At 26.9% G+C, this 22,889-nt stretch overlaps 1 protein-coding gene across 3 annotated transcripts in view; it reads right to left on the bottom strand.

Annotated features, from left to right (window-relative positions):
• The window catches only part of LOC111032926 (5-hydroxytryptamine receptor 2C), a 95,504-nt gene that overhangs the window by 41,001 nt on the left and 31,614 nt on the right, over positions 1–22,889 (bottom strand). The window lies entirely within an intron of this gene.

The raw sequence follows: 22,889 nt of genomic DNA, 5'->3' as shown, positions 1-22,889 counted from the left end.
GTTTTTGGAAACATTTTTTTATTTACATACATTTATATTGTATTAAAATATATTAAATTTTTCACTACCTAAGTATTTTTGTGGTTAAATATTTTTTTAAGTTATGAATTTTGACGAAATACATTTATATAATATAATATTCCGACATAACAATTTCTATAAAGTATGAGTATTATATACAATTCGAAATTTTTAAATTCATAAATCCACATTTAACCATCCATAAATATTCAAAATGTATATCAGTAGAATTCAGAACATTAAGTGCAAGCTCAATCCAGTCTATTGTGGTATAATTATATTTTATTTCATTATTATATTATGTATACTGTTACTATATTAGTCAATTTTATTATTAGTAATACTGTAGGCTTAACTATTTTTTTTCAAAACCATTTCATATATAATAATATTTTTATTTTATTTTTCTAATAGTAGGTAGATACCTACTATTAGAAAAAAAAATTACATACATTTATACATCTATACATTCATGTCATACATTAATGTTATTAAATTTTGAGTCATAACCGACCGTTGAACAGTTTGAATAGGTTCGAGATATAAATAATAAAAAACATAAAATGAAAATAAATGTCTTTAAAATATAATTGTATAGTATAATATAAAATATAATAGTTGTTGAAAAGTTTCAAAACCCCACTTACGAAATAGCTGAATTCAGCTGAAAAAAAAATAACTAAGATTGTTATTTTTCGTTTATATAACTAATTTCGTACAGGACTGAACTTAGAATGACTATTAAACAAATATGTATTTAGATTATTTGGTTTTCGATTGAACTGGGTATTTAATTTTCAAGCCTTAGGTATAAAAATTGAATACTTTATACATTTTTAAATACAAAATAGTTTGATCATTTTTGTGATCCTGATGAACTTTTTAAACATTTAAACATTAAATCACAACAATAACATAAAATATACGTAATAATATTAAAGGCTGGCAAACCGTCTTTCCCCCTCCCCCCCAATTATATTGAAAATCAGTGAGAATTGTTAGATTTCAATTACTTCTAGTACCAACTGATTCACTTTTCTAACCGTAAACATAAAACATTTCACATCAGTGTAAAATCAATACATTCATCGGGCCGTTCTGAATCTTAAACAGGGATTATGTGAAATGATTTTACTTCAAAAATAATATACACACATTTCAATTTATTAAATATGATTATTTTATTTTTAACTCCATTCCTTATCATTATATTTTTTTGAAGTCACACATGTGAATTTGTTTAAAAATAAAATTACAAGTAGGGAGGCGATTTGTTTTTTGTTGTTTAATTTATGATATCCATTTATAGTTATAGGAAAATATATTTTAAATACATATATCTCTGGTACATAGAAACGTAGGTTTTACACATCTTATTTTCATATTTGTTTAGGAACTGACCAAAAAGAACTACATAAAATCCGGGTACAGGTTTGGAGCTAAAAAGACTTGATTTGGTGGAGTTTATTGTTGGATTTCTGGTCCCATAGTATTTGGTATGCTTTTTTTCTCCTTTCCAAGGCGCATATGATTACGTCTTTAAGAGATGATAGTTCTATTTTTTTTATTATTATTATTGGTAGAGGTTTCCTTAGCTACTTCATCGGCTTTTTTGTTTCCGGATAAGTTTTTATGAGTGGGTATCCAAAAGAAGGTTACCGGTATAATTAAGAAGCTCTTTCTTGGATATTATTTATTATTTAATTTGTAGAACCATGGTTTTTTATAGCTTAAGAAATCACCGGCTATTAAAAATGACTCAGTGTTTTTCCAATACTGTTCAATTAATTCAAGCGCTGTTAAGATTGTGAGATCTTCAATAGTTAACATATAATTATATTCAAGTGAAAACAATTTGAATAATTCACCCGTCTAATATTATAGCTAATCCTAATTTTCCGTTGGATTTTGATATGTATAAATAATTTTGTGGTTATGGAAATCAGTCCTTATGGTATCGATGAATTTTTGGGGAATTTCATTTGTATCTGAGTTGTCTACTTGTTGGATCATTGAAATTTTGATGGGATGTTCCATTTTCCATGGAAGTTGTATGTAGGAAACTGGAGGTAGCAGTTTAGGTAATGGTGTATTTGGTATGTCAAGCCATCTTTTTAAGAGTGTAGATATTGCCATATTGGCGTAGTATTTTTTTGGAGATGAATTGAAAGGGGGAGTTGGTAAATAGGTATGTTGAGATTGCATTCTCCTTGTCTTCTATAGAAATTCTAATACTATTTTCCTGGAGGAACTTGCATATCTATTTTACTTTTTAGTTTCTTGTAGGAACTTATCATTCACAGTTCGGATCATCGGTTGTTATGCATATAATATTATTTTATCACAAAAACTGACTGTGAAGCGTTCCTATTTAAAAGTTTTAAAAATGTATAAACCTATACACGACCGAGTTCAAAATCGTACATTTTAATCTTAATAATTATTATCTAGCGAGCAAACCCAAATTGTCCCTGCGTATATAATACACAGCCAATATCTTATACTCGTTTCAATAATACAACAATGGCATTGTTATCGTCGTTGTTTACCGTACACTGAACATAACTATGTAAGATAATAATCATAATATGATGGCATACGCGTATAACGATATTATTATTATGTAAGTAAAAGTTTTTGATGTGTGATTGTGATTTAAATTTTTTCACCGCCGCTGTATGCGCATCCATCCGGTTAACGGAGATGACGATTTAAACTATTAGGATTACGCAGCAACTTCAAGAATTAATCACATTATTCATACAATTTAATCAATATTGATTATTAATATTATTAAAGTTCTACAAATTATAAACTATAGTGATTGAGCCTATACTTATGGTTAGTATCGTATAAACTTGGGTGACAAATAAATATTTTTCTCGAACTCTTTGAGTGAGTATTAAAGCACTATTTTTGAGAATTATATTTTACTAGAATACTAATATAATATTATGTTCTTTGATTATGATATTATTTGATTTTTAGTTAAATATTGTTTTTAATTTTATTACAGTCTTACAAAATTTAATTTTTTAAACACTGAAGAACAGTGAACAATTATTTAAAAAATAATATTTTAATTATATTATACAATAAATCAACAGTTGAAAATAACGACGATTTTGGCTTAGCTACAGAAATAAAAATTTATAATACTTGTCTATTTTGTTAAATGGACTTGCTAAGACGCTTCTTATTGCAACAACTACTAGTACCTGCCAATAGATTTATCTTTCTACTGTGACCTGCAGTATGGCAAAGGTTGGCAAGTTTCTCTACGATAACTAAACTTGAAAACCAAATATTGGGAACAAATAACCCTTGGATAATATAGTACTTTTGCTATTATACTATATGCAACCAAAGAGTATGTTTTATTATTAATTTAATTACATACAGACTATGTATGTAATACTAACTTAAATTATGTAGAACATACGATAGTGTTTTAATATACAAATCAAAAATAAATATTTAACAAGTGCAAACATAAAAACTCAGTACTCGAGAACCAAGGACTATAATATTACACTCACTACATAGTTTTGTGAGTTGGTAAAAAGGGAAAATCTTGCATGAGATGATGTATTGCAATTTAAATTCATGGGAAAGGAAAGGTACTTTGAAATTCACTATTTTTGGAATTAAAATTTAAAATCTTTCCTGAAATTGTAAGCATAGGACTTATCCCACCTGATTTTTCTGTATCTATTTATTATTTAGACATAATATTTTATAATTGATACATTGAACAAAAAAAAAATGATGATCATTGTGTTCATTACTAACTTTTTGTTCTATAAGATAATCTCAGAAATCAATTTTACAAATCGATAATATCATGTTAATGCAAGAAAACTATATCGTTGATTTTATCAAGTAGTTCAATGGTTTTAACCACAGATATATCATTGATTTTACCAAAGTCGCTAAGCCTACAACCACGACGGTTGCGAAGTGTTCAGTGTTATAAGTTATCACTTATTGATAAGATATAAACTATTTTACACATATAGAAATAATTCATTTACTCTATATGTTTACCAAATGCATTTTTTACAAATTACTGGCACATTGTTATTACAATATCGGATTTTAGATTGACTAACATAGTAACATAAACGATAATTACCTATTGTTTAGATTTAGATACTATTTATACATCAACATTACAAATCTCGAATCGACAAAAAAAAGTCTAGTACTTAATATTCATACTTTTCTAAATAGGTGGGTTAAATTATAATTTTATTTCATGATAAATGATTAATTAGTTCTGCTCAAAAACAGTACATGATTTATAATGTGTGTTTTAATTTAATTATAAGATTGCTGTTTAATAATTATTAAAACAATGTATGACTGTTGCATAAAAATAATATAGAAAGATAATTTAGTGCAAGTGATATTGTGAACAAGTTGTATAAGCCCAAGTTGCTAATAATATTTATTTAGTCATCATTAAACGTTGATGGTGAAAAGACAAATATACATCTAAGGTATTTTAAAAATAATTTTTTTCATTGTTTATAACCAAGAGTATTCTTTATTACTCAATTATCAATGCAGTAGCTTACTAGCTTATGCACTTATGCACAAATATTATATTGTAAACTTGGATTTTGCAGTTAAATATTGGTAATAAAGGTCTACCAGCTGGATTTTCGATGAACATGGATACCTACAATCAAAAGTGGATTATCAATCAATACTATTATTATTATTATTATTTGTGTAAACTATGATACTGCAATCTATTTATTTAATAAAATTGACTCAAACTAAAAAAATTATATCATACGTATAGCTTTACACAAAAATAAATCAAAAGAAAAATATTAACACATTTCTGATTTCACTAACTATTCAAATATTTATTAATAGTTTTGGTTTTTATACGACTATATTACAGGGTAATATTGTAGTTTCATAACTTTTTGCATTACAGTTTTAAAATGTCATCAAATGGTTTACTAAAGTTTGTACCAATATTAAAATTTGTGTCAAGGTTAGGTTAGGTTAGGTCCAAGAAAAAAACAGTTTTAAATTTATTGTTGTGAGGGAAACCAAATGTGTACCTAACTTTCATATTGTGGTTCCAGAAAATGTAGTTTTTCTCTCTGATTTCTTATTGTTGTGAGACTAAAGTGTTCAATGATCTTAAAACTGTTAATAAAATACCCCGATCTGTGATAAATTTATAATGCTATCCTTCACTTCAAATTATCATCACTGCCACTTTAAAACAATAATGTAACAATCAACTACCAAAGTTCGTTAATACCATAAAAAACTCATAGCAATTTATATATTCTCTTAGACATGCATAACAAATGTTTAAAAATGACTTAAGGCTAATGTAGTCATATTTAAAATATGTAAAACTACAAAACATTAAATAAAAAAATAAATTATCAAATTCTTTTAATGTTTCTATAAAGAATAATTAAAATGTCTGTGTTTTTGTGTTTGAAATCAAGTTAACTATATATAATCAATATTTTGTGACAAACTTAAAAACTTTACAAATTTTTAAATCTTATAAGCATAGTAATTAAAAGTTTTAATATAATTGGTTTTAGATTCTGATTAATTAAAAAAAGTTATCATTAAAAACAAAAAATGACCGCAACAAAAATTCAAGTTGATGAATTAAACTATTGAATATATATAATATAATATGTGCATCGATGATTGAAAAGGTTAAAAATATATATGAAAAATTAAAAAATATCTATGATCAAACGGAATCAAAAATATACAAAATTAATAAATAATTTTTTATTTTGCAAAGCATTCATTAAGATTTACGACCTACGAAAATTGAAATGACTTACGCAAATTCAGGAACGTATAAACGAACCCTGAAAAGAATAATATTCCATGATTTTGTCTCTGCCTACTTACTTAAATGGTGTTTCGACAAGTTCTTAAATAAAATGTCACTGAAATTATATAGCTAAGAATTTGTATGACTTATGATACTGTATAATATTATATTCGTATTGATAAAATGTTCTTAGATATTTTATTATTTGGTCATAAGCAGATATTTCTCAGAATACATATTATTTGAGCCAGATAGACGTTGTGGATATCGAGACCCCAATACTTTGCATAATTTGTATGAAGTACATATGTGATACGTTTAGACATTTCTTTGTATTTCAAATTTAATTTTAAAAAGTTATGTGGATTGTGGATAGTAAATAAATGAAAGAAATGGACATAGATGAAATTACAAATATTAATTATTAATGAGAAATAAAAAAATTTAAATGGCAGAACATTAAAACATAAAATAAAAAATCAGAGAAGTCAGTCCGTCGTAGTTTGTATGTTTTGGTTGTACATCGTCATAGAGTAGGTCACTGTAGTGGATGTGTTAAATTTTAATTCAATAATAAATCATTCATTGCATACGCCATATGAACAACTGTTCTGAGCGGGGAACGTGTCACAGCCTATACATAATATATAGGGATATTTTATAATTAATTTATAATACTATTGGTCATTTATTTGAAAAAAACATCGTATACATTATACTAGGTATTAATTTTTATAATATTATACGAGTGTAATATCGTTTATAAATATATAAATATATTGCATATGGATGTTTAACATCAACACTGCTGACTATGAACTGAAGGAGAACTTTGCAAAACCAAACTGTAAAATGGTCTCAACTTACCAGATTTTCTAAAATCAAAATTATTTTAATGGATCAGGCGTGTATAGTGAGCTGAGTGAATGTTACTTAAACGAATACTCAAGCCAAATAAAAAAAAGCTATGGTATAGGAAAACAAAGTGTAAGTTGGATGGATCTAGTGAGAAATAAAGGAAAGGTGTCATTAAGGTAGGAAATCAAGGAGTGAGCATTAGATATGCTAAAGATTGAGATACTGAGAAAGCACAAAAAAAAATTCATAGACGTATAACTATCATTATCTTATCAATATACCATGTACTAACCATACGATACCGTGAATAGATTCGTGGTCAATAAATAGCTTACAATTATACTGGATATTTTGAATATTTCATTGCGTGTAGAAAATAATAACATACATCATGGCAACATATTTAAATATTTCTAACGGATTACGTATTTATTTAAAACTCTCAAACTATATTCTAAATCGTTATTTTTCGAAAACTGTTGAAATGTTTACTGTTTAATTTAAATATTATAAGAATTCTCTAAAAATACAAATATTTCCAATGTTTTTAAATACCACCACAAAAAGATTCAACATTGAAAATGTTTAAAGTTATATCACGTTAAGAAAATGTAAACATAAATATTTAGAGATAACTTCAACTTTCAAGTTACTATACAATTTTGAAAAACAACAAAAACAACTCAAAGTAGAAAATTGAAGGACTTTTACTATTCTAAAAGGTCATAAAAGATACACACATCATACATTTATCGATCCTCTCAAAATCTAAAATGAAAAATAAATTTAATATTTTAATATACCATAAATCATCAAACTTGCCACTTTTGAAACGAAAAAAAAAATTTATTGCAGATAAAAAAAGTCACCCCTATAGTATTTTATAGTTTATATAGATTACTACAATGTTACAACAGTTATCAAAATACAATTATATTAATTTAAACAACCATAAACTTCAAACACTTCTAGGAAATCTAAAGAAATCAACATTTTTAAAAACTTCATTACAAATAAAGTTTATGTTAACAAATAAGTACCTTTTTTTTATTAGGGGGCACTTGCGGCAACACAGGTTATTGGGTGTGGGGAGGTACGATAGAGGGTTTTTTTTGTATATTTTTGATAGGTTTTATAGCTAGTAGGGTTGTAACATGTGGTATTGTGTATGTGTGATATGTTTCGTATCTAAAAACCTGGGTGGTCACACATCCGAGACTTAGTGTCGCCGGACACAGCGTAGCTTCAGCTATCTTACGCCATTGCGGTCAGCCACTGCGCCACACTATGGTACCGATACAATTTTATAATTGTATTTTTCAAAATGTACCTATTACCCAAGTTAATGGAATATCTTTATAATATATTCAATCGTAAAAAAAATGATAGTAGATGATCCGAGTGCTCAGCATGTAGTAAGTAGTAACTAGTTGGTTATAAATAATATTTATTATTTATTATTTCACTCTTAAGAATTTTTATACGCCCGTTTCATTGGTTTCAAAATATATCGTATGTAAACAGAACATCCACATCAGTTACGCATGCTGAACAAATACATTTCCATTCCAGGATATTCATTTGGTAATGAATAACTAAACGATAATTCATGTCTCTAAGATGTGAGAATCGTATGTAGGTACCCTGGTACCTACTCTATTTGCGTTTTAATTGCATATTGCGTCTTTCACAATCTAATCCTCAAACATACATTTTCTGAATTGAGAACTATACTAATACCTATATTATTAGAATTTCTGAGATTAAAAACATTTTGAGTTCAATTTCAAGAACCATTGATACTATTTTCAATAATTACTGAACAATAGTACACAGTTTGATTAGGAGGTATCTATTTCAATGATATTTAAATTTCATTCATAGTTTGATTATTATACATCAGAAATAATAAAAAATATAAAGTACGATCCGTAATTAGTGTTACAAAAATAGGAGGAGAGATATCTTATACCACAGATTGCTATTAATCGGCCTATGTATTGTAATTTCGATCAAAACATATTTATGTATACCTTCTATTAAAATATTTATATTTTGTATACATTAATTATAATTATTGAAATGTCATAAAATGTAAGCTAATACGAATAAATGCATTTCCTTAGTTCGTGAGAAATTAAAAAAAAATTTGTTAACGTATCAAGCAGCAATAATTGCTATTTCTTCGAAATTATCTCATATTAAAGGCTTAATTTTAGTAGATAGGAAAGTGCAGGAATTATGAAATTATCGTTTTGCATACAATTTGTCAGCTAAAATCAATTGTGGAAGATTACCAAAATTTACTCTTACATATGTATATAACTGTTCAAGCATATTTTATTTTAATTTTCCTAGAATTAAAAATATCCCGAAGAATATAAATTTAAATAATGCAGTTACAATATGAGACAAGCAAGTTAAATTGAAACAATATTATCATGTCACTAACAACTACCATAATCGAAAAATGTTTGTTTTTGAACAATAGATTCTAGTGACGACCGTATTAAGAGTAAGTTATTTGACCGATTTTTTTTACCGTTTTAACGTATAAACTCCTTGGATTGATAGAACTGCTTTTTTTAAAAATATTTAACAATATTACAAATATTAACTGATTAAAAATGTTGTATTCATTTTTTTTAATTTAGTATAGTATTTACTATATAATGTTGTAAAATTGTAAAATAAAAGATTTTAATGGTATTTAATAAAAAAAATTGTACATAGTTGTTTTCCGAATGATTTTTCAACCATAGCATAAAAACGTAGAAATATCGTACACTGCAGACGGAGCATTGAGCAGGGTAGTTTAAAAGTTGTTTTTTTCCATACCCGATTCCAAAAAAAAAATGTTATGTGCATGACCTTCCAACGTAATTAAAAATAATACGTCTAGTTTTTCAATGTTTAGCCATGGTTAATCCATAATAAGAGCTTTTTGTTGCATTCAGAATAGTAATCAAACAATGTTCGAACTCTAGGAAAAAAAACACTTCCTGAGGATCTTTTTGTTAATTGTTCAAATAGTTGAAATAAATGTGAATTAATTAATACTTAGATTATATTTTTCTTTGTTTTGGCCATTAGCTATATTTGTTGTTAAAATGAATAGGTAATGATTCAATATTAAAATACATTTATAAACCAAATATCGGTGGGTACTCGTACATGATCAGTTGAATCAGAAAATGTATATTTTAAAAGCATTATCGATAGACGATAGTGTCTATAAATGATCAATACTTGAATTAAAATATTGTTGGGTGAATTGAATGACATTTTAATTCAAAAAATATCAAAGATGATTATGACAGAAATTGTTTTATTTTCAAACTCAAAATTGTACGAGTATTATTTACAATGCAAATTTCAAATACTTAAAAATTTAATTTTGAACTTTACCAAGTAATAGATTGATACTTCTTAGTAGATAGGTTCAGTTCAAAACACATTTTATTAATTTTTTCTTGTATACTTAAATTATATTTTAAACATTTAATTTAATTAGTTAAATCTTGAATAGTTAAAATTACAATATAGTAAAAAGTTCTTATAGAATTAGGTACACCAAAAATTATTCTCACTAATCAATTTATGATCTATAACAATATATCGTCGTTTGTCTATTACAAAAAAATATAATTTCAGACCAATCCCTTATCAGAGACAAATCTAAGAATGCCAAACATTGTAAGCTTATGATATCATATTATAATGTTTAAACCAAAAAATAATTTTCAAAAAACAAAATATTAAAGTATTTACCTGCATATTAAATTTTAATGTTAATCCGTACATGAAAATGTTAAAATTACAAACAAGAACAATTGTGTGAGTTAAATATTAAAAAACAATTTGGAAATATAAAATGAAAAAATAATTAAAATGTAACTTCATATAATGAATAATAATGTTATATCGGAAATGATTAACTGCATATACTTGTATATTTATTGTAAAAAAAATATATCAGTTTAAATTAAATCATATTGGTCTGAATAATCAAAAAAATGTACTTTATTCAACACACAGCCAATATTGTATTAATACTTTCTACACTAGTGCTCACAGTAAACAGAAACCTAGAAAATTAATTAAAAATCAAGAAGTGTAATGAAATTTACAACAATAAAAACTTATATATATTTAAATCATTGTTTTATATCTGATAAAATAAGAATAAGGTATGAAAAGTTTTGTTTTGAGTGATTATTTTTTTCTTTATGTACAATGTAGTACTTTGTGTAAAACAAAATTAAATAAAAAAGAAGTCAGGTATTTCAATTATTTAATAAGTATAAAATTATTATGTGATAAACAAATGTTCTCATTGTTTTTGAAATTGTCAGTTGATGATTAAAATCTAATATACAATCGATCTTGGTTAACTCAAAATCTTCGATACCTAGAACTTTCTCCCGGTCCCTAGAATTTCCTATTATTTTATTATCCTTAATAACTCGAACTTTTTGGCCTGTTCTTCAACTTCGAATATTAACAAAGTCTGACTGTTCTATTAGCGTTAAATTAAATAAATAACAATAATAAAATGTCAACAAAAAAATAATCGGAAAATGAAAAATATTTTTAAAGGACCCCGCTGACATGAAAAGTGATATAGATACACACCGTTAGAAGACTGAGTTTATTTTTCACAATTTTTTGGAAAAGTACTTTACTCTAATACACAATATTTCTAAATTATTTTAATATAAAAACACAGTGTAGTTAATCACAATGTGATCATATCGGATGTGAGAGAACGTAATATACTTATGGATACGTCTTCCATGTATACTGGACGTGTGCACAAACGCACCGACGTTCTATAAAACAACATAAATAAATACTCTAGGTACTGGTAATATATAGGTACGTTGCAAACTTACATAGTAATATATGAATTTACGAGCGCATCTAGATACCTTCCGATACTAATTAATACTTTAAGAGATGAAAATAAAATTATCCTATACAGGGATCAAACAAAATCTGCACAGCAGCCAGTATTTTAGTAAAAAAAGCTCAAGACACATCGTCCGCATGCCACTGTACACTTCGATATATTTTTCCCATTCAGACGAGTACTTGCATTTACACTTGTATATTATATTATATTGAGTTATTCAAACATCTGGATATGATCACAGGATATTATGTATCTTGTATACTATTAACCAAATTCACTTGTTATTTTATTTACCTTAAGTATCATATTTATTAATATTATTATATAAGTATAGACATTACATAGCATTATTATTTAGATTACCTATAGGCTATAAGTAATTATTTAAAACCAATAGCATAACAATATTATAAATTAGACTTTATATTGATTTACGGTTTAATCATATTCATATAGTATTAAATTATTTTTGTTACATTCGGTTTCCGAGAAATGAGAATGACTTATGGTAGCCTTGAAGGTTGGAATACTTAGAATATAAAATAATTTATAGTTAAATTCACTATAAGCACTATGTAACCTCTAGCTTTCACTAACACAATACAGAACCTACATCATATACTGTGAATAATAACTACTATAGTCTATAGAGTCGTATAAGCTTACTCGTATAAACGGTGATCGAATTACTTAAATTCTATAAAAAGAACGTAGGAGAAAGAATATCTCAATATCTTGTTAGTTCAATAAGCGAATACACAAATTAATACATATCGAATTATGTCATGCATGTACGCTGCAGTGACTTCGAACAAGGCCCTGCGGCGACATATAAAAATGAATATATCAGCTTTATATTAAACAATTTCTATTACAGATAAGGTAAGTGAATTAAAATATATTCACATAACGTGGATATATAATATATATATATACAATGGATACAAAATATAATAATGCAGCAGAATAATTTTACATGCACGGTACTCCTTCAGACCAATAAAAAAAACCACTAAATTACCTCAAAAGACACCAGGACTTACAAACACCTTAGCACACCCGTAGTGCATCAAAATATTATCATATTGTGTATGTTGTGTAGTCACAGTTTATACTAATTTACAACACTATTTAACACGTGAAGTATATTGTAACAGGTGTCATCGTAGCATCTTCCTTTTAGAAGGACCGCACTACCTTCCAGGCTCCAGCACACTCAGTGTGTTTTACGTATTTCTCTCATATAGCCATATATGTCGTATGGATCATCACTGTACTTAAAATCTCTTCATCATTTTTCGAGGAATCTTATTTTATTACACAACTAATTAAAAAACATACCGTATGTTCATATGATTTATACCATGCGTATTAAGTTTCTGATATATATCTGTATACAGTAAGGTGGCAGGTGGTACTCATTTGTATATGATGGTTTTTTTTTATTATTATTATTATGTCTCATGGTTTAATAATGTTTCATTTGGTGTAAAAATGATTTGTTGAAAGTTTGGTGCAAATCAAATAATATTTAATGGTCGCCCAAGGCAATTACATTTATAACTGTGCATCATGCTATTTTTATACTGTCTGTGAATACTGAATATGCCATGTACCTACTATAAAGATTAGATAAGGCTTATCGATGAAAATATTGTATCAAATTTAATCCATGTTTCTGGTCAGTTTATCTTTTAATATCGGTACAACGGAACTGTTTTAGTATGGTGCAATACTTTTATGTACTGTGTACAGTGTACACCACGAGTAGTCGAAATAAAGCTTTGATTTTCAACTTTAGTATCTTTTACGGTAGAAAATTGAATCCAGTTGGTGCATTTGGAATCTCAAAATTTAAAATTCACAGAAGTTTTCATTAGCGCCGGGAAAAACATACAAACAATTAAGATACAATAGCGGGAATTTTTACTCAAAGTCGATTTAGATTTTTGGTGTAACTCGAAAATAAATAACTGTGGATACATAAAACATTCACTAAATGTGTATATTAGCATTTCCTATACACCATACAATTTTCAAAATGTTTTAACTCATGTTGATATATTTAAAAGCATATAACATTTTCGATTGTTATTATTTTTTTATAAATTAACATCGATAAAAAAAAATATTTACTTCCCAAAACTGGCCAATACTATAAATATAAAACTTGTCAACTGTCAAAAAAAAAAACATGCTTAAGGGTAGTAAGCATTCTTGGTAAATCATATTGTACATTAACGTAATTATCTTAATTATTTGGAATTATTTTATTTACTTGTGAAATTTGAATTATATTGTATTCCAGGTGTATATAGTAACCATAATATACAAATATAATATATTAAAATGGTTTCCATGAAAATGGACAGCTACTATTAAAACATTATTTGTCTTTCATCTCCCAGTTGTTATATTATTGAAAGATTGTTACAGACATTTTCTATACAAAAAACCAATTATAATTGTATACTGTAACTTCGCGTTTGTATTATACTCATGTCTTCGACTTCGTTGAACCCAATGTATTTGAATGAGGCCTGCTCGAGGCGTGAGCGGCATTATGAAGCCGTGGCCACGAGTAGACTCTCAAGCTTGTATTCTTCGATGCCTAACCTGATGACGTCGGAAACAGATAAAAAAGTCGCGTCCGATTCGAATGTTCTCATTGTAGAGTCAAAAACTCAGCAGACCCAACTCGATTTGGAGGTGCCGCTGCTCGATTGTCTGGACTCGCTACAAGATACAGATTCTGAAGTAGAGGACCTGATGATAACAAAACATAGACGCCGAACCTTTTTAAGTCGTACTAAAAAGTTTTTTAGGATGATGTTCTGCTGCTGTGGACGCGTTGAGTAATAGTGTTAAAATTAACATTAAAAGTTAAATAACTGTCTGATAGATATAAAAAGTAAATTTGTTATTTATAATGAATTGTATTGATTAAATTATTAAAAATATATTATATTTAAATGATTGATTGTAAACCACATATACTAATATTTATTATTAATTTTAGCATTTCAAAAATAAAATTATCTTAAGCATATTATTATCTTATATTTGGTATTTTTGAGTGCTTTGAGCGACCTCTTAAAGTTTATTAAATTTTTTCATACTTTCACAATATCAATTTTATTATAAATAGATCAAATTAAAAACATGAGAAAACTAAAAAAAAAAAAATTGAGTGCCACCCTAAATTATACTGGTTATAATAATTATTCTACTGATTTACACAACATTTTCAAAAATCAGATAAATTGAAAATTTTGGTACCAAACAAATAATCATAAAATAAATACTAATTTATTAATATTTCTTATTAAAGTTATAAGTAGCATACATAAGTTTCATAAGTTATAAATTTGATATTAAGTTAATATATTAGTATTGTTAAACATAATACTACATATTACTTACTAGGTAGAATTTATTAATGAAATATTACTACCTATAATTATTTATTTCGAATTCAATTTATAATAGTTACCCTAAGCAGCCTAAGCGGTATGGTGCTCTATCAACATATATTAACTATTCGTTTAATTAAGAAATTAAAAAAACATAAAAAAACACATACAATATCACAAAACAGTCCTAAAATTGTATTTAAATTTTGAAATTTGGTGATATCTTACTTAAATAAAATATAATTCTGATTATTCAAATCACTAGTTTATTTACTTTAGTCTGTTATTCTAAAAAAAGTTTCTAGTATTTGGTGAAGGATTTATCACCATTAGGAAATTATAATTGTGATTTAAATAATATACTAAGGTACCTATTTTATAAAAATGGTTGACCCTCAATTGAAGTTTGAAAACTTTGAGCTTTTATAATTTTTTCTAATAATAGTATTTTTCAGTTCAAAACATAGAGCCTGGTGGGAACTGTTTTTCACAATACTGTCACTTATTAATACTACAGATCTGGTCGTTTTTTTTTACCTCGTTCTCTCAATTTAATTAATACCTCTTTATAATAATATTGGTTGACTGTCTGTCCACTAGGCACTCATTCAACAAAAATTATTCCCTTAATATCAAAAAAAATAATGGGCATTGCTTTGAATTTTGACTTGCTCATTCGTGCTTTCTGAATTCTTGGGGAATTCGGTGTCTTCCAATGCATGGATTGCCTTTTAGTTTCAGGAATTCAGGATCATATGTAAAAATCCACGTTTCGTCACACGTTTTAATACTATTTAATAAAAATGGATCGTTTTCGATAATTTTTAAAATATCTGAATAAATTTCTTTACGATTGAATTTTTGATCAACCGTCAAAAATGTTTAGTGACCATTTTGGCACACACTTTTTTCATGTTCAGATTTTCAACTAAAATTCTACGAACACTTTCTCTATCAATATTTACCATCTGGCATCTCTGATACAACTCTAACACTTAATCGACGATCTTCCCGAATAATTTGGTCGATTTTTTCAATGTTTTTGTTTGTTGAAGACGTGGTAGGAAGTCCAGGACGATCATCGCCTTCAACGTCTTCTCTTCCACTGCAAAACCGTTTATACCATTCAAAAACACGAGCTCTGGATAAGCATTCTTCACCATAAATTTAACTTAACATTCGAAACGATTCCGTGGTAGTTTTTTTTAATTTTACAAGAAATTTAATGTTAACACGTTGTTCGATTTTTAAATCTAACACAAGGCTAATAACGTATGAAAAAATGAACCAATTTTGTCAATACTTATAGTACTTTTAGATAAGCGTTTCCTATTCGTATTTCAATAATCGTTTTATGGATAACGTTAATAGTTTATGTTATACATAATATAAAGTCTCGTTATTTTTCTATCATACCCCGTATATTATAATATAATCATTATTATAAATTATAATATATTGTTCATAATTATAATCTCCATTTAGTTCTCAGTATGGTTTCATGACAATTGAGGGAAAATTTTAGCAAACCTACTTATTATAATATAATATACATTATTAAAACTATGTCACGCAATAAACCTTTGTCAATGTTTTTTACTTCATAATCAAACTAATTTTGCAGTCAACGATGTTCAATAAAATTAAACATTTTTTGTTTTTAAAACTATATTTCACTGTTTTTTGTAAAACTGTTAGAAGTCACCAAGTCTCAATTTAAATTCCTAAACAATTTCGTTATTAAGACGATTTGGGTGGAGAAGTTTTTAACCTTTTCAAAATAACCAAATGATATTTCTATAGTTTCTAAAATTTGTCTTCAACAATTTTCGTAACTTAACTTTAGTGTTTGACACTTCGGAAGTCCTTGAAATCAACCGTGTTACACTACACAATTGAGAAAAAAAACTAAAACAAATCTTGATTTTGATATTTTCTGACCTTCAGTTACAGCATAAATATATTATTATCAATATTCTTTAGGTACCTATAAGTTGAACGAAACCAATAGAAACGCACTGAAATCATTTGTAGTTTTTTTGTAGTTTCACAATATTGACTTGACAAGGGTAAGGTCACACGCTGCGATGTCGTGACACGTATCAACATTATGTGTATAGCAGTGTAAAATGTGGTGAAAATCGTTTCACTGATCAATGCGTATCAAAGAACGCAAAAGTCCAGCCAAAGCGATATTGTATCTGGTCGAAACCAGTGGTTATAATACCACTCGTCCGACTGAAGTTAAATGTTTCAGACTTCACTCAAAATGGTTCACCACAAACCGCAAACTGGTGTCACGTCGAACCTAAATTATTAATTTCTTCAAATAATGTTTGACCCACCAAACATCGGATGTTAATATGTCATAATATTATGAGTCTTTTCGTTTCAGATACTAAAAGGTTTATAACAAAAAGACACCTTATTATATTTATACTAATATACACGAGCAAGGCCACCATAAGGGAGGAGGGCTACGGGACCTGTAATACAGGAGCAAGGGTATTTTAAGAACCCGTCAAAATGAATTAGAAATTTTGAAATTTTGATGACAATACTTTTGCCTTATTATTTTTTCATACTATTTGATGATATAATGAATGTATATTATGATATAGAAATAGGACACGCTTATTGATTTTAATGTCATGTATTTTATTTGAATTGTAGAAAAACAATTAGTACAAGGTCCCGACATTTGATATGGGGGGCATGTGCACAAAAATAATTTCTGAGACAGAGTTGAATGCATCTGTAAGTATCTATCATTAATATGGTTACACGATTAATAATTACGATACTAGGTTTGATATTATTATTTATTGTGTTGTATAATCAAATAAAAATCATCACAGTACAACTTCATTTTAAGTTCCAGACTAGAATTTTAAAAGAGTGACAAAATATTTAAATTATTTTGAATACCTACCTCAAAACATTAAATTATAATTGTTGAAGTTTGTTTAAGATTTCACTTACTTCCGTTTCTCACCTCCTCTAAGCCTTAAATCACTATTTGTATTTAATTTAATTTTTTTGTTATATTTAATATAATGTTTTGTTTCTTCGTGTATTATCTTCAACAATTATAATTAACTGTATAGTTTTTAGTTTTCATAGTATTTTATTTTAAATTTCTTATGTAAATATATCAACATAATACATCAATATTATCTATTGTCTTTCAGTAATTATAAAATTGTGACCGTGAATAAATTTTTTTTTAATTTCAAAAAAAATCTTCCTTTATAATTTATTTGTAAAGAATAAAATTGCCTTTATTAAAAAGGTAATGGTACTGTAATAATTGAAGAGTGAATATTGTTGTTTTAGAATTAACCCTATGAAACTGTGTATAATAAAGGCTTTAGGGATAGGTATAATAGGTCAACATCGAGAGTCACAATTCCTGATAATTAAATGACAACCCTCAATTTAAGAAGAAATCCCTTTTATGTTGTGAGCTTATAGCATGATTTAATTTCAGAATCTGGATTATTGCAGCAAACATTGTGTTATACATTTTACTTTTATTCAACACATTATTACCTAGTAAATTGGAACAGTTTATGTAGTTTTAAATTATAATACACAGTTAAAATTACCTACATATAATTAATACCCACTTATTCGTGGAATTATTATAGGTATGTAAACTAAGTCGTATAATGAATAGTTAGATAAACTTCTAAAAATTAAACTTAATTGTTATCATTGTATAACACAAACCATGTCAGAGTAAATAAGTACTATGGATATAGTTATCATTTTTCTACACAACTTTCATAAAAATGAAATGCATACAATTTTTTAATATCATTTTTAATGTTATTATTATAAAACGTCCAAGTGTATTATTTTTAAAAATGTAATTAAATTACTAAATGTAAAATAGTCATTTAAATATTTTTGTTTGTTATCTAATAAAATTAAAATTGCTTACCAAATATAATGTTATATCTCTGGACAATTAATATCAAATTAATTTTCGGGTTTTAATTTAAATGGCATAAACTTTTGAGTGCAATTGTTTACCTAGTAAATCTTAACAAAATATTTTTAAAAAAATAATTAATAAAACAAGTTGTTATAACTTGTATTGCATATTTTTCTAGTTGTCTAAATAGTAAATACTATTAGTTTAATTAGTTAAAATATTATACTGTCCTAACTAGAATATAAATGAATTAGTATTATTAGAAATTTAAAATAATAATCCATTGGTAACACATATTATAGTTGCTATACATCAATTAATATTAATATTGTTTGAAAATCCAAGTTCCAATAAATAAATTGAATAAATTTGAAGCATTGTATACCAATTAAAGTATTCACAAAAGTAAGCGTGAAAACAGAAAAAAGTATTTTTTTATGTATACAACAATTTTATTTCAAAGCCACTTACATTATTTAAAATGAAAATAAAATAATTTTTGATTGTCTTGCTCTATAATTATTTTGAGAAATGTAGTTTATATTCATGTAAATCCATTATTGATTTCCCATGGTCCCTACATTATGTTAACCATGCGTATTATAGGTATCTAGAATTTGTGGCACCTTCTGACTTACATAAAGGAAAGGGATGGTGGGTATTGAATATTATAATTTATAGTATAATCTCTGTTAGGCTACTTAACAGCTGTCACCAGCTACCCCTAAGGATCTTGTTATCGAATTTACGTATTGCAGTATACCAGAAGACATAAGTATATTATTTCCTATTTTTGACGACGGATTTTGAAGTGATCTCCATAAAAAAAAAATAAACTGCATAGATAGATAACAAACCTTAAGAACATGAAAGTCAACATGTGTGCTCCATAGTTTGACAATATATATTGTATTCCTTGAAACTCACACAGTATTTAAAATAATTTCTATATTATAATCTTCTATTAATGTAAATACAACGTAAACAAAAATTAATATGGAATTCATATTTTTCAAAATTGAAAATTATTAAAATGTACGATGCGTATTACGAACTTTTTGATAAACTATTCGACTATTAACTATTTGATTGTTAACATTAATTTATGTTTGAAGTTTGTATAAAGAATTTTAAATAGTACAACTTATGTACTTGACCCAAAGATGTTGTAATATAGAGATAAAGATTTAGTATGTATAAAAATGTATTATACTCACAGTCAAAATGTCGATAAAAATAAAAATACGTAATAAAAATAACAAGAGTAATATTTTGTGTCATGTTAATTAAACATGGTGGATAATATTAAAATAGCTTAATACACTTTATAAAAAATAATTTATTTTCGTTTTACTTTCTAATAATCTGTGTGTGTAATTGGTAAATGTTAAGCGGCACGTTACAGGGTTTTTTTTCAGGCGCAGTCTCTGGGGGATCCAAAAAATGTGTTTATTTTTGCTCTATCCTCAAACACCGGTCACGAACGAGGAAAAATTAACACCACCATTCATTCCGGTAGGTAGCCAATATTCTGAGACTCTTCTGTACGTAATATTGTCTGATGAATATTTCATGAAGTCAAATCAAATCGACATAACGTACCTAGGCCACCTTAGTGATGATCACGTGTATTCCATTATCTGCAATCCTACCTTCCCTCACAACCATCTCTACCGACCGCATAATCTCAGGGGAATACAGCATTTCACGCGTTTCCGGCCACAGTTACGTCTTCTCCCAGACAAGTGTCCAGCACATGTCGTCTTGGACTTCAATTAAAGTACACTCAACCGTAATGGTCAGATAATTCTCGGATATAAATACAATATTATTACCAAGCCCAATCAACCAATTTATATTTCTACGTGTAATATCATCATACAGGAAGTCATGTTAGTTAAATTATTAGAATAACCTAACGCAGTGGTTCTCAAACTGTATTCCGCGGAGCCCTGAGGCTCAGCGAGAGTAATCTAGGGGCTCCGTGGCTCCCATATATTATCTGTATTAATTAAATTCACATTATTAAATTATTATTATATTTCTTAGTAACATTTTTAATTTTTATACTTATATTCATTATTATTTGGACCGTACCAATATGTATTATTTTAAAGTTTAAAACTGTAAACTATTTATAAATCCACATATTTTTTTATAATCAACATCATTTTCTATGAATTATTGTTGTCTCAAATAGACATTTCTGAATTTTGGGGGCTCCGTAATTTTTTTTAGGAACATAAGGGCTACGCGAACAAAAAAGTATGAGAACCGCTGACCTAACGTAAATAGAAAAAAAATGATCCAGTCCTTCAACATACTAAATGCCTTTTCAAGTTTCCAACACACAATTTTAGTGTGTTTTACATCTATTTAATTATAATTCATTTTCTAAAAAAGTATTAAGGTTTTGAGAAATGATTTTTACCATTTTGTTATCGTTATAATTAGTGTAAGTGTTTTCCTTTTTGAATCACAATAATGACATCATACATTTTACTATTTTAGTTTCATATTCCAAAGGAGAATATTTTTGGAGAAAATCAATAGGTAAAATCGCTAACACAATAATAATATTTTGAATTAACACTAAATTAATGAGCTTGTTATTGATAAGTACCTTCTTAAAATGTTGATGAGGGGATTGGTGCGCCAAAATTTTACGGAATACCTCTATGCGGCTCGGCCCACACCACTCCTCTAATATTATATACTTTCAGTTTCAATACTTATTAATTATAAATAAATAATTAGGTACTCACTAGCAATATGAATCTTATGTATTTAAATCTAAGAAAAATATTCTACTTTGAAATATTATAAAATTAAAAATGTACAGTGTAATTCAAAAAAATAAAATACATGGTACCTGACAGCTTGCGACAAAAATATTATTTTTAAAAATATTTTTTTCAACGACTTTTCTAAACTAAAATGTTACTAAAAACATTCATACTTTTGGATTTAATGTCTATTTATTAGATGTTAAAAGAATTACCATGTACAAATAAATATATAGATAATATACTACGTATGTAGTTATGTAAAATGTAACAAATAATTTTTTTTCCATTGAACAAAACTGAAAAGCAGTACGAGGAAGCAATTAATTTTTTACAATGATGGGTACAATTCACACTTTTGCGTTTAAGTACAATAACCATACTTATCTCACATTTCAGACATTATAACTATTTTTTACTTCCATTAGTTCCGTGTTTTTTGTTCTTATTAAAATCCGAACTAACGAAAAAAATATGGCATGTCCACGGTATTCCAGGTCAAAAGACTTAAATCTCTATCATCAGTCACAGCAAAAAAAATGTGAGTACAGACACTTAAAAAAATGCAAAATTTACTGTTACAAATAAAATGTTGGAAAAGATAACAACCTTTAAGACCCACGACCATTATTATTGTTATACAGCAATATTGTCGTTGATGTTATATTATAACAATAATCTACCAAATTACACACAATATTTTAAGTAAAGGGTACAAAGTACATAAGATGAAAAGTACCAAGAAAATCATGATTTTTCAATTACATGGAAAAATATTAAATACAATATACTCGTATAATTAATATTTCAAAGGTACCTATACATTTTTTTTAATGTTCAAAATAACAACGAGATTCTAACTAATAACTGTGATAAGCATTCAAGGCATCAATACGCGTTGCGTAGTTATTAGTCAACATAAATAATATCTCTAATTATTGTACTTAGTACAATTGTGATAAAAAGAAAAAAAAACTACTAAAGAAGTGATGCTCAATTTTATTTCTAAGTGTACTAAATTGGATTTTTAGAACTGTCAATTTCTAAAGGTTTAAACCAAGTTTTCTCTATGTAGTATCCTAGTTTGTGACAGTTGTAATAATCACCGATATTGGTCGATAAA

The sequence above is a fragment of the Myzus persicae genome, unplaced genomic scaffold (genome assembly GCF_001856785.1).
Source record: "Myzus persicae strain clone G006 unplaced genomic scaffold, MPER_G0061.0, whole genome shotgun sequence".
Lineage (NCBI taxonomy): Eukaryota > Metazoa > Arthropoda > Insecta > Hemiptera > Aphididae > Myzus > Myzus persicae.
This window is presented reverse-complemented; position numbering and strand designations above follow the sequence as displayed.